This window comes from Chiloscyllium plagiosum, chromosome 31, assembly GCF_004010195.1.
Source record: "Chiloscyllium plagiosum isolate BGI_BamShark_2017 chromosome 31, ASM401019v2, whole genome shotgun sequence".
NCBI classification, from domain to species: domain Eukaryota; kingdom Metazoa; phylum Chordata; class Chondrichthyes; order Orectolobiformes; family Hemiscylliidae; genus Chiloscyllium; species Chiloscyllium plagiosum.
Window position 1 is genome coordinate 25551338 of NC_057740.1, and position 26213 is coordinate 25577550.

At 42.8% G+C, this 26213-nt stretch overlaps 1 protein-coding gene across 1 annotated transcript in view; it reads right to left on the reverse strand.

Moving 5' to 3' along the window:
• Positions 1-24386, reverse strand: part of LOC122565337 (casein kinase I) — a 112639-nt gene extending 88253 nt beyond the window's left edge. Inside the window, exon 1 of the mRNA XM_043721207.1 lies at positions 23869-24386. The gene's annotated coding sequence lies outside the window, so the exon portion shown is untranslated. The remainder of the gene's footprint in view (positions 1-23868) is intronic.
• Between the last annotated feature and the right edge of the window lie 1827 nt (positions 24387-26213).

Genomic DNA, 26213 nt, shown 5'->3' on the forward strand with positions numbered 1-26213 from the left:
GTTCTCTACTTTTTGTCATTTACATAAGTGATTTGAATGCGAGCATAAGAGGTACAGTTAGTAAGTTTGCAAAGGACACCAAAATTGGAGGTGGAGTGGACAGCGAAGAGGGTTACCTCAGATTACAACAGGATCTGGACCAGATAGGCCAATGGGCTGAGAAGTGGCAGATGGAGTTTAATTCAGATAAATGTGAGGTGCTGCATTTTGGGAAAGCAAATCTTAGCAGGTCTTATCCATTTTAATGGTAAGGTCCTAGGGAGTGTTGCTGAACAAAGAGACCTTGGAGTGCAGGTTCATAACTCCTTGAAAGTGTAGTCGCAGGTAGATAGGATAGTGAAGGTGGCATTTGGTATGCTTTCCTTTATTGGTCAGAGTATTGAGTACAGCAGTTGGGAGGTCATGTTGCGGCTGTAGAGGACATTGGTCAGGCCACTGTTGGAATACAGCAATGCAATTCTGTTCTCCTTCCTCCTTCGGAAAGATGCTGTGAAACTTGAAAGGGTTCAGAAAAGATTTACAAGGATGTTGCCAGGGTTGGAGGATTTGAACTATAGGGAGAGACTGAACAGGCTGGGGCTGTTTTCCCTGGAGCGTCGGAGGCTGAGGGGTGACCTTACAGATGTTTTCAAAATTATGAGGGGCATAATCTTTTCCCTGGGATCGGTAAGTCCTGAACTAGAGGGCATAGGTTTAGGGTGAGAGGGGAAAGATATAAGAGAGACCTAAGGGGCAACGTTTTCACGCAGAGGATGGTACTTGTTTGGAATGAGCTGTCAGAGGAAGTGGTGGAGGCTGGTACAATTGCAACAATTAAGAGGCATTTGGATGGGTATATGAATAGGAAGGGTTTGGAGGCATATGGGCCGGGTGCTGGCAGGTGGGACTAGATTGGATTGGGATATCTGGTCGGCGTGGACAGGTTGGACCGAAGGGTCTATTTCCATGCTGTACATCTCTATGACTATGACTAAAAGGTGGAGTTTGCACATTCTCCCCATGTCTGCGTGGGTTTCTTCTGGGTGCTCCATTTTTCTCTCACAATCCAAAGATGTGTAGGTCTGGTGAGTTGACCATGCTAAATTGCCCGTAGTGTTAGGTGCATTCGTCAGGGGTAAACATAGGGTCGGGAAATGGGTGTAGGTGGATTACTCTTTGGAGGGTCGGTGTGGACTTGTTGGACTGAAGGGCCTATTTCCATACTGTACGGAATCTAATCTAATCTAAACATGGGTTAACTAATGAGAACCAGCATGGATCCGCTAATAGGTACATCACGTCTGACCAACTTAAATTTTTGATAAGGTAACATAAAAGACTGTTCAAATATATAGAGTCAGAGATGTACAGCACAGAAACAGACCCTTTGGTCCAACTTCTCAATATTGACCAGATATCCCAAATCAATCTAGTCCCATTTGCCAGCACTTGGCCCACATCCCTCTCAACCCTTCCTATTCATCTACCCATACAGATACCTTTTAAAATGTTGTCATTGTACCAGCTTTCACCACTTCCTCTGGCAGCTCATTTCATACCACCCTCTACATGAAGATGTTGCCCCTTCGGTTCTTTTTAAATCTTTCCCCTCTCACCTTACACCTATGCCCTCTGGTTTTGGATTCCTCTATCATAGGGGAAAAGACCTTGCGTATTTAATTACCAAAAGAACTGTGGATGATGAAAATCAGAAACACAAGGTGTTCAAGGAAGGATTACTGAACCCAAAACATGAAATCTGATTTCTCTTCACAAATGCTGCCAGACCTGAACTATTCCGGCAAGTTCTGACTTTGTCTATTTACCCTCTTCATGCTCATGATTTGAGAAACCTCCTTTAATAACCTCCAATGCTCCAGGAAACATAGCCCCAGCCTGTTCAGCCTCTCTCTATAGCTCAAACCCTCCAACCTTGGCAAGATCCTTAAAAATATTTTCTGAACCTTTTCAAGTTTCACAACATCTTTCTTATAGCAGGGAGACCAGAACTGCATGTAGTCCCTCAAAAGTGACCTAACCGATGTCTTGTACAGCCAAAAAGGACTTCCCAACTGCAATACTCAATGCTCTGACCAAAAAGGAAAGCATACCAAACACCTTCAATATCCTATCTACCTGCGACTCCACTTTCAAGGAACAATGAACCTGTACTCAAAGGTCTCTCTGTTCAGCAACATTCCCAAGGACCTGATCATTAAGTGCATAAGTCCTGCGCTGATTTTCCTTTCCAAAATGCAGCACCTTACATTTATCTAAATTATACTTCATCTGCCACTCCTAGGCCCATTGGTCCATCTAATCAAGATCCCGTTGTACACAGAGCTTACCTTCTTTGCTGTTTATTACACCATCAATTCTGGTGTCAACTGCAAATTTACTAACCATACCTCCTCGGTTCACATCAAAATCATTGACATAGATTACAAAAAGAAGTGGATCCAGCAGCAATCCTTGGTGCACGTTGCTTGTCACAGGCCTCCAGTCTGATATTTAGATTTGAAGACGACAATGGTCAACATTTCAGTAAAAGGCTCATTAAGCAGCTGAAAGCTCATGAAAGTTAAAGGAATGTAGTCATATAGAAACAAGTCATAAGACACAAAAGAACCCATTTGGTCCAATGTGTCTGCACCAGCTCTTCAAATGAGCAGTGGCACTAGATAGCAATCTCCTGCTTTCTCCTCATACCCTTGCACATTATTTGGATTTAAAAAATCATCCAATACCAAATGAATGTCTCAAATTGAATCTGCCTCCATTACACATCCAAGCAATGCATACCATACCCTGGCTACTTGCGTGAAGAGTTGATTTTTTTTCTCACCCTTGCTTCTTTCACAGATCACTTTCATAACATTAAATACATTCTACTTGACCAATTTATACAGACTTTACGACATTGATTCTCATACTTCCCAGTAATAAGCTTCAGGATACCAAACAGGATGGCAAATAGAATCCCATATAGAGAAAGTGAAATGATACACTTGGCAGGGGAATCAACCAAATGCCATATGAAAAATGCACTACTTATTGTATAAACCATGAACAGAGAGACATGAATGTCCCTGTATATAAAATCATTATTTTTTATAACTTGTACTGCAATAAAGGTATAATTGCCACAGTCTTCGCAGACCACAGGGCTGCTCACCCAGAGAGAGTCACAAATGAGACTGAGAATGTGTATAGGGTATAAGCAGGCAGGGAAAGAATTAATTTCTGAGTACAAGAGGATCAGTGGAGCATGACTCAGATCGGATAAGAACTTACAGCTTACAATGGGATGCTGGAGGCAAAGTTAATAAGGTGGAAAAGTATTCATTATGTAGAGCCATTTAACAAGATGAGGTAGCATTCAGTATGTAACATCAGTTAACAAGATGAAAACAATTCATTACGTGATGTCAGTTATTCGTTGTGTAACAGTAGACAGCTTAATCTTTACTATTGACACTCACTGATTGTAATGGTCACTCAACTAATATGTATAGGGCCTGATCTGGATGTTCCTCCCTGTAAAATGATGATACAGTTCATTGAGAAACTGCTGTTCCAGAAAAGACTGTGAACTCATGTCCCTACGTACATGGGTGATTGCTCTCTTTCCCTCTCCCCCCCAGGGCCTGGAATAAAGGAAGGTAAAACAACCATGTCTCTGACTATTTTGCTTCAGCTGAAGTGGGGGGAGGTGGGGGGAGAAGGAGGAGAACAGGATGACAATATTGGCGTAGTCTGCAGGACCCAAATGGATAGTTACGATCGGACAGTGTCAGTGGCCACCGGAGCATCAGTGTCTCATGACGGATGGGCCCACAAAGTAAGATTTTAAACCTTGGTCCCTCTCAATATTCCTGTGAGCTGGAGACGGTCCCCTCATTCAATCGCTCTCTAGTCTATGTATTCGGCAAACAGTAATTAGTTCAGTCAAAAAACACAGTTTCGCAAGTGCGCTGGTAGGGTAAGGTTCAGGTCCTCTGCGCTGCATTTGGGGTAGGGGGACGTGACTAAGGTTAGAGCTCGCTGCGGTTAAGTGGGATTCAATTTGTGGGGATCATTGTTAAATCTGAAACGGTTAAAGGTACCTTTAGGCAAATGGGACAGACACTTAATAAATTGGGTCTTTCTTCCCAGTTAGGAAAAATTAGATTAGATTAGATTACATTACAGTGTGGAAACAGGCCCTTCGGCCCAACAAGTCCACACCGACCCGCCGAAGCGAAACCCACCCATACCCCTACATTTACCCCTTACCTAACACTACGGGCAATTTAGTATGGCCAATTCACCTGACCCTGCACATCTTTGGATGGTGGGAGGAAACCGGAGCACCCGGAGGAAACCCACGCAGACACGGGGAGAACGTGCAAACTCCACACAAAATCTGTCGTGATAATCTGCGTAATAAGTTAAGTTATCGTAGATTGAGTGTCCGACTGAACAAATGGTTGGGAAATGAACAATGGGCCATTCAAGGGAACTTGGGATCGAGATAAATGTTCAAAAGCGGAGGCTGAGGTATGGAAATCTAATATTTTACAAAAATGGAAAGATTTAATTACTAATTGGAGAACAGTGGCCACTCGAATAAATGAACAATCCTGCCAGATTTCGTGGGAACACACCGCTAAATGTAAAAATATTCCTACTACTGATGATAAAGGGAAAACCCATCACTGGGAAGTTTTGAAGGCATTGTGTGAAATGTATGATCTTAAATGTAAACCTGCTAAGGACAAAAGTGAGAAAAGAGTCTCTCAGGTGCCACTAGACATGTCTGGACTCCAGGCTTTGATAGTGGAGAAGATTCTGATGAAAATTGTTTGCCCAGTCAGCCCTCTTCAGCACCGATGATAAATCTTCACTCCCAAATTGAATCACCTCCACCCTACAATCAGTCCCACAGCTCTGCCACGCTCCCCCAATTTTTCCCTGAAACACCCCCCTACCAACCCAGTAATACTATTACCCCAGTCACATACACTGATCCTGTTTGTTGCTGAACTCGCAGTCATTCCAATCCCATGAGTACTAATCCTATGACTAATCGCCCCGCTAGCAGGTTCCGCCACCCAGAACCTGAACCACCGCACCAACAGTTTCTGCTGTGCCAAGTACCGAATCCGGACCCCAACATCGTTGTTCAAAGGCCCCCGACCTCTATCTATACTCCATGGAAACCACAGCAAAGGTGGATGATTATAAATGGTGCCCCAGACAAAAGGATCCGACCAGAAGATTTTATTGAACATCTCATGAATACTTTTCCGAATCTACCAAGCCACATTTCGGGACCTTTTTTAGTCTCTGCTGCATGACGCTTGCCTCTGGAGAGCATGAAAAATGGCAAGAGCCTTTGGGAGGCTTTTGCTGCTGCCGCTCCAACAGAAAATTATTAGACAGATGCAATCCGAAATGCCCTGTGCCACACCCTTCAAAAACTCATTGATCTTACTAAAATTCTAAACTGTAAACCTAAGAAAGATGAGGATGGTCCAGACTTTTACAACAGGTTCTGTTCCACTTATGCTGGTGATATCTCCTTAAATGCGGCTAACATTTCCGCCCAGTTCAATGCACTCTTAATACAGTGTCTCCCTGACGAAATAGGTAAATCCATCCATATTCATGCCCAAGATTGATCAGAAAAAAGTAGGTCCCAGATGAAATTACTGGTCACCCACTTCTGGAGTTTGAATAACTTCGACCCACCCATATCTGTTAAGCACAAAATGTTTCAGAGACCTGTCAGCGATACAATCCCACTATATGACAACACAGGCTATCAAATGGAACCACTGCCCTGTGTCCATTCAACCATGGCTACGACACATACACCCCCATACACCAGGCATTTCTCCTCACCCTGGCTCAGGGACACGGGATTGGAGATCAGGATTGGACCTCAACACATTCCCCAGACAATTTGTTTCACCTGTCGTTCCTTTGGCCACTGAAGGCGCAACTGTCCACATAGACAGTCCTCTGTCAGACCCATTCGACCCCTCCCCCCAACAATGACAGGCCCAGGCAGAACCCTGACCGCTGGGCCCCTTTCTCTGCTCACAACCTGTTCTCTCACTAATGGCACTCAACAGACAAGACCCCTCTCTGGAATGTAGAAATTTTCCCATCCTCACCTCCTCTTCTGAGGAGGAGCCCATCCTTTACCTTTGGGTCAAGTCTGCCTGCTTACCCTTCGTCTCGGCACCGGTGCTATATCCTCTAGGCTAGACGCCGACATCTGCTCGCAGTACCAATTCCCCTTAACTGATAAACAACTGCTCCTCTCAGGCCTTTCCTCCAGGTCCAGGAATTCCCTTTGACCTCTAAACTCATGGTTCATTAGGGCAACAGAGTTCCCTTATTCAGTTTGCAGTCACTCCCTCTCTGGGCCTCAACCTTGCTGGTAGATTAAAATGGCAGAGAATGTCTCTATCAGTCACTTGTGTGGATAGGGGACATTAATATTTCTAGGATTACTGACTATCGTCCCTAACCCTGCCACCAACTTGGGGCAGGTTCCCAATGTGACCAGCTGTTTTACCGTCATTTATTAACAATACGCCTTTTTCCCTCTATCCCTCCAATGTGGTTTTGAACATCGCCAACTTTTCCCTGCCTCCTTACACATCCCGTACCCAGTGAAAAAATTCAAACCTCACGTTACTGTTGCATACGATACATCTGAATGTTCTGATACATTAAAGGCCCTGTTTGACCCTTACTTAGGATGGAACTTACCCATTTTGATCTAGTCCCTTGTTAATGGCAATGCTGGGTCTGCACTTGCTGTTAAAGTGCCAAGTTTCCTTTGGCAGCAGTCACCGGGTGTCAACTCTCACATTACACTGCTTGTGCTGGATGGCTATGTGGCCTGAAAAATGGGGCCCCATGGTTTTTAATGCCCTAATACTGACCCTGCGGTAGTCCACAATGGTTCAGGGTGGGTTCATGCCACGGAACCCTCCATCACCATCAGCCTTCCACTAACTCCACCTCCTCCCCACCACATGAGGTCTGGGCAATATCCAAGACAGACGTTGGGTTAACCTCTGTCAATCCTGTCATTATCCACTGACAGGAAAATGTTATGCCCCACATGTCTCGCAGTATCCCTTTAGAAAGGAAGCAGTAGATTGTCTCCACCCTCTGATAAAGTCCCTCTTGTCCCTTGCCTTTCGCCTTGCAAAACTCCGATCCTTGGCTTTCCCAAGCTAAGGAGACCTGACTGGTGTCTAGTTCAGGACCTTCAATCAGTGAATGACATTGTTGCTCCCCTCCGTGCCGCCATCCCTAACCCTGCCACCATCTTGGGGCAGGTTCCTGCTGCGGCCAGCAAGCCTTTTTCTCTATCCCTCTACATGAAGAGTCATAGTGCCTCTTCGCCTTCACATTTAAACACAGACAGTATAAGTGGACTTGTTTACCGCAAAGTTTTATCCACTCCCCTATCATTTTGTCTCAAATGCTGTGGTCAACTCTGAGACTTGGAAATCCCAATGGGTTCAGCCCTGGTCCAATATGTTGATGACTTACTTTTAGCAAGTAATTCCAATGAAGCCAATAATGTTGACACAAACTTCCTTTTAAATGCACTTCACTCCCTAGACTATGTCACCCCATCCAGTCCAGTAAGGTTAAACGCGGTCAATCAAAGCCATGTTTTTGGGTATTCTACTGAGTGCTCAGAACAGATCTCTCACCCAGGACAGGAGTGCATCCTATCACCCTAATCCCTACCCCGGAACACCCAAACAAAAGCGGAACTTTCTTGGATTAATTATTAATTTCTGTAGGCAATGGATCCAGAATGCGGCTGGTCTTACAAAAATCCTGAACCCACTGGCCTCCCCCAACGCAGCCTCACATTTTACTTTCAATTTCGAACAGTCAAATGCATTTGAGTCCTTAAACACTGCTCTTTCTTCCCCACCAGCGCTGGGACGACCCTTATATGGCCGACCTTTTTACCTTTGCTGTTCGAATTCATGTATTGCTGGATATCAGAGTGCATCTGGGAAAATTAACAGTGAAATTCACAACTAATCTTGGAAGAACCTGTTTGGGAGAGGTCACAGCACAGAAACAGCTAAGTGAATATTTTAAGTGTGGCCTTACACTAAGTCTGCAGTAGTAAGTAGAGTGGGTTCTTTCTTGATTACATGTTTTATTGAGATAATCTCTTGATTAAACTTAAAAATATAAGAAGTATTAAGTTAGCCTGGAGCAGCATTTTGTAGAGGAATAAGACAGTGCTATTTTCTGGGTCTGCAGATTGGAAGCAGCAAAAATGGTCTTTCGTAGAGTGACATGCTCTTCTTGTCGGATACGGGAGTTTAGGGAGAGTTTACGTGTTATCGAGGACTATATCTGCAATAAATGTCATTGCTTGCGAATCCTATCAGATCGAATGGATCGGTTGGAGAGACAGTTAGAGACAATGAGGAATTTACAAGAACAAGGGGATGTGATGGACAGTTATAGGAAGGGAAAAAGTTGCAGATACAGGCACATGAATGGGTTAATTCCAGGAAAGGTAAGAGAGGAAGGCAGGTAGTGGAGTCTTCTGTTGCTATCCTCATTTCAAAGAAGTTTGCTGTTTTGGAAAATGTAGGGGGTGATGGATTCTCAGGGGAATGTAGCAAGAAACAGTCAAGTTTCTGGTATCAAGACGGGTTCTTATGCAATGAGAGGTATGTCTGGTCCCAAGAGATTGATTGTGTTAGGAGACTCTCTAGTCTGAGGCACAGACAGACAGATGTTTCTGTGGCCAGCAGCGAAAAGTCAGAATAGTGATTTGCTTCCCTGGTACCAGGATCAAGGGTGTCTCAGAGAGGGTGCAGTATGTTTTCAAGAGAGAAAGGAACCAGCAGGTCATTGTATACATTGGAATCAACGACATAGTGAAAGTAGGAATAGGAGGATAGAGTAGATGAATGCATGGATGAGGAGCTGGTGAATGGGAGACGGATTCACATTTTTGTATCATTGGAACTCTTCTGGGGTAGAAGTGACCTGTACAAGAAGGACGGATCGCACCTGAATTGAAAGAGAACTAATATACTGGCAGGGAGGTTTAAACTATTAAGGGCGGGGGGGAACCCAGGTAGATAGTGAGGAGAGAAATCAGACTGGAACAGTGGAGAAAAGAAGCGAGTCAAACACTCAGGACAGGCAAGGACAAAGCAGAGAACAAGGTAGGACTGATAAATTAAACCATATTTATTTCAATGCAAGAGGCCTAACAGGGAAGGCAGATGAATTCAGGGCATGGTTAGGAACATGGGACTGGGATATCATAGCAATTACAGAAATGTGACTCAGGGATGGGCAGGACTGGCAGCTTAATGTTCCAGGATACAAATGCTACAGGAAGGAAAAGGGAGGCAAGAGGGGAAGAGGTAGTGGCGTTTTTGATAAGGGATAGCATTACAGCTGTACCGAGGGAGGATATTGTTGGAAATTCATCCGAAGAACATATTTGGGTTGAACTGAGAAATAAGAAAGGGATGATCACATTATTATTAGAATTGTATTATCGACCCCCTAATAGTCAGAGGGAAATTGAGAAACAGATTTGTGAGGAGATCTCAGTTATCTCTAAGAATAATAGAGTAGTTATGATAGGGGATTTTAACTTTCCCCAACATAGACTGGGACTGCCATAGTGTTCAGGGTTTAGATGGAGAGGAATTTGTTAAGTGCGTACAAGAAAGTTTTCTGATTCAGTATGTGGATGTACCTACAAAACTTGACCGACTCTAGGGAAATAAGGCAGGGCAAGTGACTGAGGTGTCAGTGGGGGAGCACTTTGGGGTCAACGACCATAATTCTATTAAGTTTAAAATAATGATGGAAAAGGGCAGACCAGATCTATAAGTTCAAGTTCTAAATTGGAGGAAGGCTAATTTTGATGGTATTAGGCAAGAACGTTCAAAAGCTGATTGGGGGCATATGTTTGCAGATAAAGGGATGGCTGGAAAATGGGAAGCCTTCAGAAATGAGATAACGAGAATCTAGAGACAGTATATTCCTGTTACGGTGAAAGGGAAGACTGGCAGGTGTAGGTGTAAAGAAATTGAGGGTTTGGTCAAGAAAAAGGAAGCATATGTCAGGTATAGTCAGGATAGATAGAGTGAATCCTTAGAAGAGTATAAAGGAAGTAGGAGTATGCTTAAGAGGGAAATCAGGAGGGCAAAAAGGAGACATGAGATAGCTTTGGCAAATAGGGTTAAGGAGAATCCAAAGGGTTTTTACAAATACATTAAGGACAAAAGGGAACTAGGGAGAGATTAGGGCCCCTCAAAGATCAGCAAGGCTGCCTGTGTGTGGAGCCACAGGAGATGGGGCAAGATATTAAATGAGTATTTTGCATCAGTGTTTACTGTGGAAAAGAACATGGAAGATAGAGAATGTGTCCATATTACAGAAGAGGGAGTACTGGATGTCTTGAAAAGCATAAAAATGGACAAATCCCTAGGACCTGATCAGGTGTACCCGAAACTCTGCGGGAAGCTAGAGAAGTGATTGCTGGGCCCCTTGCTGAGATACTTGTATCACCGATAGTCACAGGTGAGGTGACGGAAGACTGGAGGTTGGCAAACGTAGTGTCACTGTTTAAGAAGGGTGGTAAGGATAAGCCAGGGAACTATAGACCGGTGAGCCTGACGTCCGTAGTGGGCAACTTGTTGGAGGAAATCCTGAGGGACAGGATGTACATGTATTTGGAAAGGCAAGAATTGATTAGGGATAGTCAACATGGCTTTGTGTGTGGGAAATCATGTCTCACAAACTTGATTGAATTTTTTGAAGTAGTAACAGAAGATTGATGAGGGCAGAGCAGTGGACATGATCTATATGGACTTCATTAAAGGCGTTCGACAAGGTTCCCTGTGGGAGACTGGTTAGCAAGGTTAGATCTCACGGAATACAGGGAGGACTAGCCAACTGAATACAGAACTGGTTCAAAAGGTAGAAGACAGAGGGTGGTAGTGGAGGAGGGCTGTTTTTCAGACTGGAGGCCTGTGACCAGTGGAGTGCCACAAGGGTCGGTGGTGTGCCCACTACTTTTTTGTCATTTTATATAAATGATTTGGATGGGAGCATAAGAGGTATAGTTAGTAAGTTTGCAGATAACACCAAAATTGGAGGTGTAGTAGACAGCGAAGGTTGCCTTGGATTACAACAGGATCTTGACCAGATTGGCCAATGGGCTGATAAGTGGCAGATGGAGTTTAATTCAATAAATGCGAGGTGCTGCATTTTGGGAAAGCAAATCTTCGCAGGACTTATACACTTAATGGCAAGGTCCTCGGGAGTGTTGCTGAAACAAAAAAAGACCTTGGAGTGCAGGTTCATAGCTCCTTGAAAGTAGAGTCGCAGGTCGATAGGAAAGCATACCAAACGCCTTTTTCACTATCCTTTATTGTTCAAGAGTATTGAGTACAGGAGTTGGGAGGTCATGTTGCAGACGTAGAGGACATTGGTTAGGCCACATTGCGTGCAATTCTGGTCTCATATCTCATCTCCTCTCTGAAAGATGTTGTGAAACTTGAAAGGGTTCAGAAAAGATTTACAAGGATGTTGAAAGGATTGGAGGATTTGAGCAATGGGGAGAGGATGAATAGGCTGGGGCTGTTTTCCCTAGAGTGTCGAAGGCTTTGGGGTGACTTTATAGAGGTTTATAAAATCATGAAGGGCATGGATATGATAAATAGGCAAAGTCTTTTCCCTGGGATGGGGGAGTCCAGAACTAGGGGGCATAGGTTTAAGCTGAGAGGAGAAGATGTGAGAGACCTAAGGAGTAACTTTTTCACACAGAGGGTGTATGGAATGAGTTGTCAGAGGAAGTGGTGGACACTAGCACAATGGCAACATTTAAAAGGCCTATCGATGGGTATATGAATAGGAAGGGTTTGGAGGGATATGGGCTGGGTGCTGAAAAGTGGAATCAGGTTAGGTTGGGATGTCTGGTCAGCATGGACGAGTTAGATCAAAGGGTCTATTTCCATGCTGTACATCTTTATGACCTGTGTGCCCATGGTTGATGGCTGCCCATTCATCATCCTGGCACAGACCAATGGTGGCAGCAAGTGACCCACGGCTTATTTTGTAGCCCAACTTAATCCAGTTGCCCTCTGGCTTCCTCCCCTGCACCAAGATTCTGCCTGCCATTTACCTTATGGTCACCGCTGCAGTGAACCTGACCCTCCAGGACACGGTCACTGTGTACTCTTCCCATATGATCACAGCCTTTCGGACGACTCACCTGACACAGGTGCACCTTAGCAAATGAGATAGCCCCTGCTTCACAATCCTCACTTATCTTTCCCTACAGTACAACCACCCAATCCTGATGCTTGCGTTACTCATCCTCCTGAAGAACTCTCCGAACCCCCCCTCATTCATGCCCAGAACTAAATCACTTCTTGACCAGCCCTCATCAAGATTTAACCGATGTTCCCCTGGCCACCCCCAATCTTATGTTTTACGTTGACGGCTCTGCTTCAGTTTCTACAGATGGAAGACACCTCTCTGGTTATGCGGTTGTCTCTGACTCAGACTATAGAGTCAGCAGCATCGTGCCCTGCTGTCTCTGCATAGAAAGTGGAACTCTTTGCCCTTATGCATGCCTGCATTTTGGCTATTGACAAAGCTGCCAACCGCTATACGGATTCTTGTTATGCCTTCGGTGTCGCCCATTACTTTGGGACCCTGTGGGCTCAGACAGGGTTCCGCACTTCCGCAGGTACTCTCATCTCCAACACCGTGAGCCATCCTTCTCCCCAAAAGGCTAGTTATCAAAATGTGTTGTTCACCTTCACAATGGTAGATTTTTTTTTAAGATTAGATTACATTACAGTGTGGAAACAGGCCCTTCGGCCCAACAAGTCCACACTGCCCCGCCGAAGCGCAACACACCCATACCCCTACATTTACCCCTTCACCTAACACTACGGGCAATTTAGCATGGCCAATTCACCTAACCTGCACATCTTTGGACTGTGGGAGGAAACCGGAGCACCCGGAGGAAACCTACGCAGACACGGGGAGAATGTGCAAACTCCACACAGTCGCCTGAGGCGGGAATTGAACCCGGGTCTCTGGCGCTGTGAGGCAGCAGTGCTAACCACTGTGCCACCGTGCCGCCCACTAGTGTTGTTACTGATGGAAACACAGGGGCCGATTTGGCAACCAAGCAGGCCGCAGCTTCACAACCCTGGGTAGTAGACATGGGCACATGCTATGCCAGTTCTCCATGCGAAAGGAGGTCCAGACATGTCCACTATTCAGAAAAGGACATGTGGCAGAAACATTGTTGTATACAATCCCCTGTCACGGGTCTCTGGCATACCTTAGCTGGACAAACATGCATTCCAGAGACCCTTCTACCTTTACTTGTTGACAATCTACACATAGACACTCACTTGGGAAAGGAGTGAATGTGTGCACTCTTATTATGAACATGGTGCAGCCCACACCTAAATAAGGGAGCTGAACAAAGGGTCAGATATTGCCTTATATGCCAGAGGCTTAATCCAGGAAAGCCGATTCAATGTACCAAAAGTAGAACTCCAATTACAACTGGCCCTTTCGACACTTTACAACTGGACTTCATAGAATTACGAGTACAATGCTATAAATATTGCCTTGTTATACATTCAGAAAATGGATAGAGGCTTTCCCAACAATCAATAACAAAGGATCTAAAGTGACCCAAATTTTCCTGAAACAAACAATCCCCTCAACGACTATTAGCCAATAATTACCACATTTTAATGGAAAGACAAACCAAGAACCTTGTACCATCCTCAACACTGAGGAACAGTTCCATTGTGCATATCATCCTAAGGCAGCAGAAATAGTGGAACATGCAAAAGGAATTCTTAAGGACAAACTTACTAAACTCAGTCTAGAAACAGTACCATATGCGTATTACTCCCAAAACCGGTACTGGTCTCACAGCAGCTGTAGTAATATCTGGTCGCCCTGGATGAACTCCATGGGGCAGCAACCAGCCCCGACCACCCCAGATTGATCTGCATGTAATTGGAGATGAAATGCAGCGCTATTTCAAACAACTAAATGTCTCAAAAGTCTCTCCACTCAAGTGAAGGAAACCTCCAAACCACCCTGATCACAACGGGGGCTGGGAAGGAGTAGAAACTGGGGAGCGGGTCTTAATCTGAGACTGGGAAAGGCAGAAGCTGGGACCCCGCTGGAAAGGACCATTTCAGGTGTTGTTCCAAATCTCCACCACAGTGAAAGTTAAAAGGAAAGGATCGCTGGATTCACCTGAGTGACTGTAAACTGTGGATGATGGACCAAGAGGAGGAGGAAAAGGATTAAGGACTGACAAAAAAAACATTAATCTGTACCTCTGTACTGCCAGCCTAGCTGTTGATACACTGCATGCCTCTACACTTGCCTCCAGTAAGGTGATGGAATGGGGTTGTCAAGGGAGATTAGCATTATGATCGGCTTTGCAGGAATATGTCTACTTCTCTCCAACCAGGGTACTGAAGGGAGGGTCAAGATTTGCAGGCGGGGTAGATGTAATTAGGTCTATCATTTATGCAGGGGAGACGTTCTCGCTTGTACCAAAACACAAGGGAACCCATTTGGGATACAGAATGTGAATAAAACTGATGACTGTAATGGACCGCTTGCCCAATCAGATTGCAAGCTGATCCTGGACCAAAGAAATCTGTGGCAACTACCATGTTGGTATAGGGGCTGCAAGTTTGACTTGAGCTGCAGAAGGGACGCCCTGGAAGGGAGAGAACATCACCTACTGTATGACGAGAAGTGCTATCAGGAGGCCCTGGAAGGTAACCCCTCCCTGTAAAGAACAACCCCTCATCCCCCAACACCCCTTACAGTGAATGACCGTGTCTTTGCCCTGCCTCAAAATAGAGGAGGAGTTATGGATGAAGGGGTTTTGCCCGAAACGTCGATTTTCCTGCTCCTCGGATGCTGCCTGACCTGCTGTGCTTTTCCAGCACCACAATGATCTAAACTCTGGTTTCCAGCATCTGCAGTCCTCAATTTTGCCGAGGAGTTAAGGAAGCCTCATATCCCATTGGTAACACATTTGCTTAGATTAATCATGATTACTCTCTCAATAAGCGCTATTCAGAAACCCTTTTTACAGACCCGAGCTGCTTTTTCTTCTTCAACGGTACAACCACAAACTTCCTACAGTAACCTTACCCCCATTCCCACCCTACTTCCCAGGACGGTACCCTGTCGGGGTCTTTGGAGACCAGCACACAGCTGCCAGAAACATGATATCTCGGAGGAATTTTGAACTGCCTATCCTTACCATCCTTACTGCAAGACAGGCAGCTAGTTTCAGTGCAGTAAGCTTTTTCTCCCTTTGGGCTTCTGGGGCTAGCATGGCCACCCACAACCATAACTATCTCGCATGCGGACTTATGTTGAGCAACGCTACCCGAAGGGCACTTAAGGTCATCACTCAGACTTTTCTCCATGAAAAAATCGTTATGCATTTGATACTTCCTTACCCGCCTGGGTAGTGTTTGCCCTAAAATACAGGACAAATGCATCATGGGCCTGAACGCCGTCACCACTAATGTCACTCGCTATGTCCACAAAAAGATGAACAATTAGGGTCTATCAAGGAGAGCGAGTAATGGGCCGTTGGGGGGGACTGGGGGTTCGGAGGGTGGAAGGACTGGTTCATTAACATGGCTATTCATGTTGGGGTAATTATAACAGGAACTTTCCTGAGAATAGCTGTTCTGAAATGCATCTTACATAAAATGATAGACTCCATGCAGGGAATATTTTCAACAGGACAGGCTTTGGTGACCCAATACCCAGCTATTGAGGATTTAAATGAATTCAGCACTGAGGTTGGCTCTTGTGCCATTGGTCATCACGAAATGATAAAAGGGAACGATAATGTGTATAGGGTATAAGCAGGCTAAGTTAGGAGTTTTCTGAAACTAGAGATTCAGCTGAGCATGACTCAGATCAGCTAAGAACTTACAGTTAATAATGGGGTGCTGGAGACAAGGTTAATGGGTTAACAAGACGAGGTAGCATTCAGTTTGTAACATCAGTTAACAAGATGGAAAGTATTCATTATGTGAATTGGGTATTCATTGGGTAACAGCAGTTAGATTAATCTTTCCTTTTGATACTGATTGATTGTAACTGTCACCCAATTAATATGTATGATGCCTCAGCTGGATGCTCCTCCCTGTAAAATGACGATATAGTTCATTGAGAAACTGCTGTTCCAGAGAAGACCGTGAACTCATGTCTCTGTGCATATGGGCGATTGCACTCTCCCTCTCTCTGTGGCCTGGAATAAAAGAAGGTAGAACAACTGATTCTCTTGAGCATTTTGCTTCGACTGAAGGGGGAAAAAGGACGACAATATGATTTAACCTGTGGGTCACGAAACTGCAGGTAAAGGGAAAGATTGAGGAGAGTCAAAGTAGGCAACCTTAGCTGGTGTAGAAATTGAACCCATTGTATCATCACTCTGCATCACAAACTAACCATCCAAGTTGATAAGGTGTTAAAAATGACCATCTGGCTTACTTTGTTTTTAATGTTCTATTCCTCCATTTTTAAACCAAAGCAATCAGGCTATAAATTCAAATCAGTGGCTAGTTCACAATTGTAGAAATCACATTTCAGGAAAGGTGCAAAAAGGTTCTTGTGGTACAGTTGTAACACCCATTCTGCAGAACTAGGATGGGAGTCCAGAAGGGGAGTCATAACATCTCTGGACAAGCTGATTAGAAAATATCATTCAGGAAAAGTGCAAAGGGTTCTTCTGGGATAGTGGTAGCATCCCTACCTTTGGACCAAGGGTTCCAGACTCAAGTCCCACTGACTCCAGAGGTGTAAAAACATCTCCGAACAGGCTGATTCTAAAAAAATGCTTCAGGATGGTGCAAAGCTCTTCATAATGGTCTGAAAGAGGTTTACCAGTATATTACCACAGATGAAAGACTTTAGCAATTAGGAGATTACGGAAACATCAAGATTGATCTCCTTAGAATTATAAGATTAAGAAATCCTCAACACACTCCTCTATAGTGGAGTGGCCTAGACAACATATGCTAGGCAGGAGTGGAGACTGAATGGTCACCATCTCCAACATAGCCCCACAGCATCTCTTGGCAGACAATGTTATCCATTCTGAGGTTCTGGAATGTACTCCGTATGCACATTGTCAAGGCAATGATACTGGCGCTGGCTCACCCACATTCATTCATGGGATGGATGCCGGTGGTATATCTTCTGTAAGATGAGCTGGCCAATGTTCCAAGGAAGTGCATACATTAAAGGAAATGGTAATTGCATCTCAAATCAAAATTAAGTTAAAAAGGCCCCAAATTAAAGAGACCCAAAATAACTAATACTATTCATTTACTTTAGAATACAATGGATACTTTCGGCTTTCTTTATATGTTGTAGCTATTAGAAAATGACTGACATGGCGCACATTGATCTTTGCATAGACAGTAAATTGTGTTGCAAAAAAATAAAGAAAATGGCAATTTTTGTACTGAACAGAACCAGTACAGATGAAAAGTGTTTTCTTCAGGAAGTCTTTTTTTCTCTGCAGAAACTTGTGGTACACTCCTACGCGTGTAATGAGCTGGTAATAAGGAAACACAAAGCACTTTATTCTTACAATATTTTCAGTGGTGCACAAGGCAAACTTTCAGAATTAATAATTCATATACAATTTATTTGAAAGTATAAATTTCCAAATGAGATTTCAAATTTATATTTCTCCCAGCAAATTTATTCTCGTTGCATTTTCAATATGCCAGTGTTCCTGAATGAACTTGTGTACTTAGCCTTTTACGTAATACTCCAGCTTTCTCCTGATTTCTACCTAAAGCGACTATGAATTGATAAGTATGAATTCACGTGTGCAAGTTTTACTCAGGCACCAATGAACTTGACAATTCAGTGACAGCTACATTAATCCAAGTGGACATCCTAAACAGCATGAGCACCTTCCGGGAATTTCAGCAAACAGAAGCTGGATTCGAAAATGAATTTTTCCTGCCAACTACAGTGTTATGGAACATTTTTGGTATCCTACTACTGTTTGGCCGAGATTAGCAGATTTCCACACAGACCCTGAGTTTAACCAAGGATGTTTTGACTGTAAGTGATTTGTGGTCATACCCAAAAATATATACTCACCATATCAAGGGGCACAGAAAATATTCCCAAACTGTTCTTGGAAACTTATTCCACCAAGTAGGCACATGTCTGTTTAAATATTAAAGAATTATACATAAAAAAAACATCCACAAGTGGCAACGTGCATTCCACTAAATGACCACAGTTCCTTTGACAGTACCTTCCAAACTGGTTACCTCTACCACCTAGAATGACACACTCAACAGATGCTTGGGTACAGTACTACGTGCAAGTTTGTCTCCAAGTCTCACATCATCCTGACTTGGAAATCTATTACCATTTCTTTACTGGGTCAAAAGATTGGGATTCCCTCCACGATCAGCACAACATGGACTATAGTTATCCAAGGTAGCTCATACTTGCCTTCGCCAACGACAAGTAGAGACAGGCAATGTATTTGAATTTGCCAATGGCATTCATATTTTAACAGCACACGATTTTAAAAAGTGATTTAGAGGCCTTCACTCTTTCAAAATTAAGTGAACATATTTACTCTACTAGAAAGGCAAAAGGAATTAAAGGACTGTGCCCTTTCTGCTCGTTAAAAAACTTTAATTGAAAATTAATTCTGTATAACTCTCAAATTATACATTCAAAGAAGCAAAATACTGCTTTTTAAAAACAGAACTATTCCAATAACATGCAGCCAATGTTTGAGCTCCCTGAAACTGTGAAGAGGGTGCAGACAATTACTTTCAGAAAATAGGAGTGTTGCGCCAGTAAAATCAGTCATATATAGAGCAATATAATTAACAAATTAAACATGAAATGCATGTTTTAACACTGAAAGGACCGACAAAAATTGCTGCAATACGACAGAACTTGATCCTTATTTGAAGGCATGAAGACCTAGTACTGAGAGAATAACAGAAAGCTCAAATCACATGTAGGGCACAGTATAACTCAAGTCTATGTAAAGCAATGCTTTGTGTGCACAGATCACCTGGCATCTTTGAAAACTTAGAACTGAATCCTTTCAGATGCATCTCATGCATGCTTTAGGCATACATCGCCTGGCATCTTTGGAAACTTATATGGAATCCTTCTAAATGAATCTCATGTGAAATTGGCATGATTCACTTTTTCATATTAAGCCAGATGACTGATGCACACAGCCCTATCCAAAGATATAGCCAGGCATACTGTAGAGTTTATTTTGGGTACATACAAATTATTGCACACAACAATCTCTCAGGTTTGGCCTGTGGCCTTTGACTCCATGCAGAAATTCAAACATTTCAATACATGATTGCATAATATAAACTGTTGGCAGATATGATCAATAGTCCGATTGACACAAAATATTTCCAAGTTAGCTTCAGAATTTGTGACCCCAAATTTGTGGTGGTAAAAATGAATTGCCTAATTGTGAACATGGCAATTTTGATCTTGCAGGAATATCAAATAGATCTGGGAAACACAGTATTGAGTGATAAACTAATTAAACATACCCTACTTGTTTCACTACCCTCCAAGTACTCCCCATAATTTAATTCTGCTATATATTATCAAATCAATTTCATATTTGAATACAACCAAATAGTTAATTGATCTCTAACTTAGTTTTTTGTGCCTTGTTAAAAAATTCAGTTAATGATAATTTTAAACTCTGCACATCAAAAGAATATACCTTAAGTTACAGTCCATCAGCACACAGAACATCAATAAATTCTTGCGTCAGTCTATTTCCTTTTAGGATCAGTGATATCTTGTCTAAAAGACTAACTATTAACAAATGACTCGTCATGACATTCCTCAGTCTCTATCGGTATCAAGTATTTTTCACGAAAGTAAAACAAAGTTATACTGGTCGAAGGAATACAGGGTTTGCAATAAAGAGGTCAGCTAACCACTTGAATAGAGAAATTTCTGGCAAGATCATGGCTTCTAACAAATGAACTGGCATAACTTGACAGCGGAGACTTTTTTTAAAATAAAATAATAATTAGAATAATTAAGCATTATTGCACAAATACAAAATCCATTTTAAGTGAGCAATCAAAATATTGTTCCCCAAAAGATATAGAGTAACCAATTACTTTAAGTTAAATTTGGAAATGTATTGGTTTTGTGTACCAAGTAATTTGCTCCAATCCATGGAGTTGGTTTAGCTCAGTGTGAAAACAGCGGTGACGCACAGTAATGTTAACACTGTGGGTTCAGTTCCTGCAGTGGCTGAGGTTACCATGAAGGACTCTCCTTCTCAACCTCTCTCCCTGCCCAAAGGATGCTGATTCTCAGGTTAAACTACCTTCAGTTTTTCTCTCTCACAATTGAGAGAGCAGCCCTATGGTCTGGTATGATCATTACAACTTTATCTTTACTCTAATACAGTCACAAGTACAATACCACACTAGGATTAATTTCACTACTGGCAGACCAGTTACAAAAGAAAGGTATATTAAAAATTTCTTTAAAAGCACTAAGATTTATGTCACAGGTTGAAAATACCATGAACTATGCTAATATTATAATTTTGCATTTTGCATTCAGGCTACATTTTGGAACAGAAGATACCTCAATATTAAAAATATGCTCAAAATGCACCAGACTACGCATTTACCTGTAGTAGGATATGTTGAAAAGAGAAGGACAGTCAACATCCAACACTTCCGAAATGCCAGTTAGGTTAAAAGTGATCCAGAAAAAGATGAAGAAAATGTTAAGAAAAAGGACAGCCATGAGAGATAATCTCAAAAATAATCAAGCCTTGAAGAGGTAGAACCCTACTTTTAAAACCACACAAAAAGGGCAACTGTTAGCTTCAAAGTCCTGGATACATGAAGTTATTTAGATTCCAACAATCCACTCCAAAAGCCAAACTAGAGATGATGAGATAACATGCAACTTAGATGTACTATGAATATTATTCACAAATGTATGTTGAGTCACACTGTAGCAAAAAATTGTCAAGTGTAAACAATATTCAAGTACTCTTACATGTTCATCTTTTTGATGGGATATTCAACCAAAATGTTTACCATTGTTTGGACGTATTAGAAACTAAAATAGTGGCCACCATCCCATAAGGCACTAGTTGCATTTGCTGAGAAAAATTTCCGAAGGTAAATCACATTTAAACTATGCTGCAACTGAAATTAAATTCACTACAATACTTCAAATATCATTTTGCAAATGGAGATGCAATGTTTTTCCCCCATCCCCCCAAAAGAAGCAGCACATGCAACTATGAAATATACTGAGTGATACATTTGGTGATATTCTCCATCCCTCATCCCTCCTACTCCTTTCCATTTACATTTATAATAGGATCCGTCAGCATCAACTATATGTCCTTACAGCAATAGCATTTAAAAAGTACTTTCCAGTATACAGTGCCAGCAAACCTCTATAATTCAAAAATATGCATTAACCTTAATGTAATTTGAGTGAATTTAGATAAAATTGAAAGAAAGGTGGGAGTCAAGCATTGCAATTATCTAGAAAACCTCTACTTTCTGATAGCATGGTTTGGACATAATTTGATTTACGTTCTTACATTTGAGGTTTCTAAGATTGTTGTGTTTTGAGACTATCTTAAGTTTAAGGTAAAATGAAACAGATCATAAGATATGTTCTGAAATCATTTGATAGCAATCAGTTTGACTGGGAGAGATTAAGGGGATTCCTCATTGTTGCATCTTCCCAGTAAAATAACGTGTTTAAGAAAAATTCTGTCGAGAGGTTATGACACACTTTTGGAGCAGGTAGGACTTGGAGATAATGGCAGCAGCCTGTTTTCTGAAAGTTGATCAAGAGGATCTTCATTCCAGACAAGTATGAGCAAATTAAGTTGTCAACAGATATACATTACACCGTACATTTGTTTTGAAGAGGGATGATTTTATAGAGGTCTCTAAAATTGAGGGGGCATAGATTAGGTAGATAGCCAACAGCTTTTCCCTATTGGAATGGGAGTCTAAAATGAGATGGCACAGATTCAAGATGAGAGGAGAAAGATACAAATATACCCAAAGGGGCAATTTATTTCACACAGAGAGTAGCAAGGATTTGGAACAGGCTGCCAGAGATAGTGGTGGAGGCAAGTAAAATTTTGTCACTTAAACATTTAGACAGGTACATAGATATGGACCAAAGGCAGGCAACTGGGACTAATTTAAGTGAAAAACTGGGTCAAAGACCTATTTCCATGCTGTGAACCTCTATGACAAAAACGTAAAAAAGTGTTAAGAACAGCTAATCAGCATTTCTAACTTGATTATTCCTGAAAATTCTCAACACAGGTATTCTATCAGGAGAGGGAAACCAGTCACAGGCAGAAAGATGCTGTGGTCCACCATTTAGTAATGTATGTGAAAGCTCATCCTGAAATTAGAGACTGAATTCATGAGGAGTTCAAACAAAACTTGAAGAGTCACCTAGCTGGATGAAGAACCTCTAAGGGAAAATCTCACGGTGAAAGATAGTTGAGCTGAAAAGGCTCCCAGGCGAAGGAAAAGAACAGAAATAAACACTAACTTGTACTGGCTCCAGAAGATACGAATGCCTACTTAAAGTTCAATATAACATGGTGGCCAGTGTGGTTTTGACTATACAAAAGCAAAAAGGACAAAGTCCTAAATAAAAAAATTGTGTTTACACAAAGATTTTTTAATCCTTTGTTACAGTAAAAACCTTAAAACATAATAGTTGAAACACTGACAAGATTTTAACTAAAAGTTCAAATGTCTTTCTAAAGTTATTGCTTGCTCTGGAAGTAGCAATTCAGAATTGCTGTCAACAATGCATTGACCAGTAACTTTGACTCTAAAGTGTACTTCATACTTCAAATTTTAAACCAACTGTCTTTAGAAGGGAGACCAAAGATGACATTAGTTATTAAGCCATTTTGACACATGACAGCATTGTACCAAGGGGAAATCGATAATTAGCCATTGTCCACGAGCAACAATTGATATTTCTACCTGTTGCAGTAGTCTTGCTTTGTTTTTGATTAGGGAAGTAGGAAAGGGTGTTATAGAAAATAGTAACAAATACAGCCAAATATGAGAAGTGCTACAAGGTTGAGTAACAAATGCAATGCCTTATAAAGGTGTTGTTCCATCTATTAATGCTAACGATTTAAAGAAAGTTAGTAAAAGACAGTAAACGTTTAGTAGATACAGACAATTCAGTCCCTTTAACTGGATCAAACATAGAATTCATTCATCTGGTGGTTCCGTGGTAATGTTACGTACAACCTCACCCAACAAACACAGCCACCACCCAAAACAGTACTCAACTTGGTACAATTCAATGTGCAAATTCTCCTACGTCTATATATATATATACACACACACACACAAACGCATATGCACCATCGATGGCCTGGACTTGCGAAATCGATTAAAAATTCTATTTACAAATAGAAGAGAAAGAGTCCCTTACAGTGTTTTAAAGTGTTCCTTCTACCATGGACGTCGGTGTTTCTAGTCACATCCAAAGCAACAAACTGAAAGCTTTTCTGAAGCGGGGTGGAGGGAACAGGATTTAGTTAATTTAAAAGCGGCAGAGTCCATGGAGGCCTAGCCATACACAACCGAGCCTAACCCTAAGTGATTCTTAGGACAAAAATACACAAATCCCCGGAGAGCCACATCGAAAAAAAACCAGCCTCTCTCTTTTACTGCTCTGCTTTCAGAGATGAGAAACACTTTGTACCTTTTTTCTAGGCAAGGGTTGCAGCAGCTTCTTCCCTCATTTCTGTCTCCCTCTCTTGCTGTTTTTTTTATATCACCGCTGGGATTTTTTATAAACCTATTTCCAATCCAGCACCAGGGCAACTCCTTTGTGCATGCGCATTACCCGCCGGCCGCCAGCTTCCACCGAACTTGCGGGCTCCGGCGGGATTCTCCGCGCGGATTGGCCCATCCTCAGAGATCACCACCTCTTTGGAGCGTTGCTAGGGGCGACTACGACTCCTATTGGCTCTCCGTCGCGTCCATCAGGCCTTACCACCTCCTCAAGTTTGGCTGAGAGGGCAGAGGAAAGTTGAGGCGAAAGTAGTTTCCAGGTGGAGGTCTCGCCGTTAGCGCCGTCTTGACAAGAAGCGGAGAGGTCGTTGGCGTTGGTTTGGAGAGAAAAAAAAGGGCTTCGGGCCTTTTTCGAACAGTCTTACGGCGGGACACGTTTTAAGCGACAAAAAATATTAAAATGTCGCGGAAAAGCACGCAGACAAGGCAGCCTCTGACGTCAGATCTTCTCATGGTGTCTGTCCCGTTTTAATTTCCGGCTGAGTTTTTCAGATGAAACTCGTGTTTTTCACTGAAACCATTACTTCCTGGAAGGGGGCGGAGTTTAGTTTCTTCAACCAGACGTTTCATTTAACTTCTGGCCATGGTTTTATTTTTATTCTCCAGCTTTCAACTGCTGGTCTAGTGGCGCTAGCCCACGTTGCTCTCCCTCAAGCAGTCCCACAGCCATGTTTGAAAGAGGCAGCAGCCTTAGGAGGTCATCAACAATGCGGCTACAGCGTGAGAGAATATGCAACATGGTGACTTTAATGCTGGTTATATCTAGGAAGATGCAGCAATGAGTTTTAAAAATATGTTTGGCTATATTATGACACATCTGGAGTAGGTGGGAATTGTAGATAACAACAACAGTCTGTATTCAGTAGGTAGAGGCAGTTTTAAGTCCCAAGTACTGAATGGATCAGGTTGTAAACAAATGCGAATTACTTATTTTGAAGATGACTTTTCATAATAGTAGTGACGGCGCACGGGGGGGGGGGGGGGGGGCGGGAAAGAGGTGAGGCTGCAGAATGATTTGGACCGGTTAGGAGAGTGGGCGAAGAAGTCGCAGATGGAATAACCTGGGTACGTGTAAGGTCACGCACTTTAGTAGGAATGGATGAATGGACTATTTTCTAAAGGGGGAGAAAATTCATAAGTGCAAAGAGACTTGGGAGTTCTAGTCCAGGATTCTCAAGGTCAACAGGTTGAGTTAGTAGTTCGGAAGGCAAATGCAATGATGGCATTTATTTTGAGAGGACTTGGAACATAAAAGCAGGGATGTACTTCTGAGACTCCAGTCAGACTACATTTGCAGTACTGTGTGCAGTTTTGGGCCCCATACCTCAGGACGGATATACTGGCCCTGGAGTGGGTTCAGAGGAAGTTCACAACAATGGTCTCATGAATGAAAAACTCAACATGGGCATTTTAAGATTCTGGGTTTATACTCCATGGAGTTTAGAAGGATAAGGGGGTTGATCTAATTAAAACACACAGAATACTGAATGGCCTGCACAAGGCAGATGTCTCTATTGGTAGGAGAGACTAGGCCCAGGCGCATAGCCTTAGGGAAAAGGGAATACCTTTTAGAACGGAGAGAAGGAGAAACTTCTTCAGCCAGAATGGTGAATCTATGGAATTCATTGCCACAGACGATTGTGGAGGCAAGGTCATCGAGTATATTTGAAGACTAAGATAGATAGGTTCTCATTTCAAGGGGTGAAAATGTGTTGCTGGAAAAGCACAGCCGGTCAGGCAGCATCCAAGGAGCAGGAGAATCGACGTTTCGGGCATGAGCTGCTCTTCAGAAATGAGGAAAGTCTAGCAGGCTAAGATAAAACATAGGGAGGAGGGACTTGGGGGAGGGGCATTGGAAATGCGATAGGTGGAAGGAGGTTAAGGTGAGGGTGATAGGCTGGAGTGAGGGTGGGAGCAGAGAGGTCAGGAAGAAGATTGCAGGTTAGGAAGGTGGTGGGCTGAGTTCGAGGGTTGGGACTGAGTTTCCCCTCCCTCCACCTTGTCTCAGTCCCAACCCTCAAACTCAGCACCACCTTCCTAACCTGCAATCTTCTTCCGGACCTCTCCGCCCCAACCCCCACTCCGGCCCATCACCCTCACCTTAACCTCCTTCCACCTATCGCATTTCCAACGCCCCTCCTCTCTACCTTTTATCTTAGCCTGCTAGACACACTTTCTTCATTCCTGAAGAAGGGCTCATGCCCGAAATGTCGATTCTCCTGCTCCTTGGATGCTGCCTGACCTGCTGCGCTT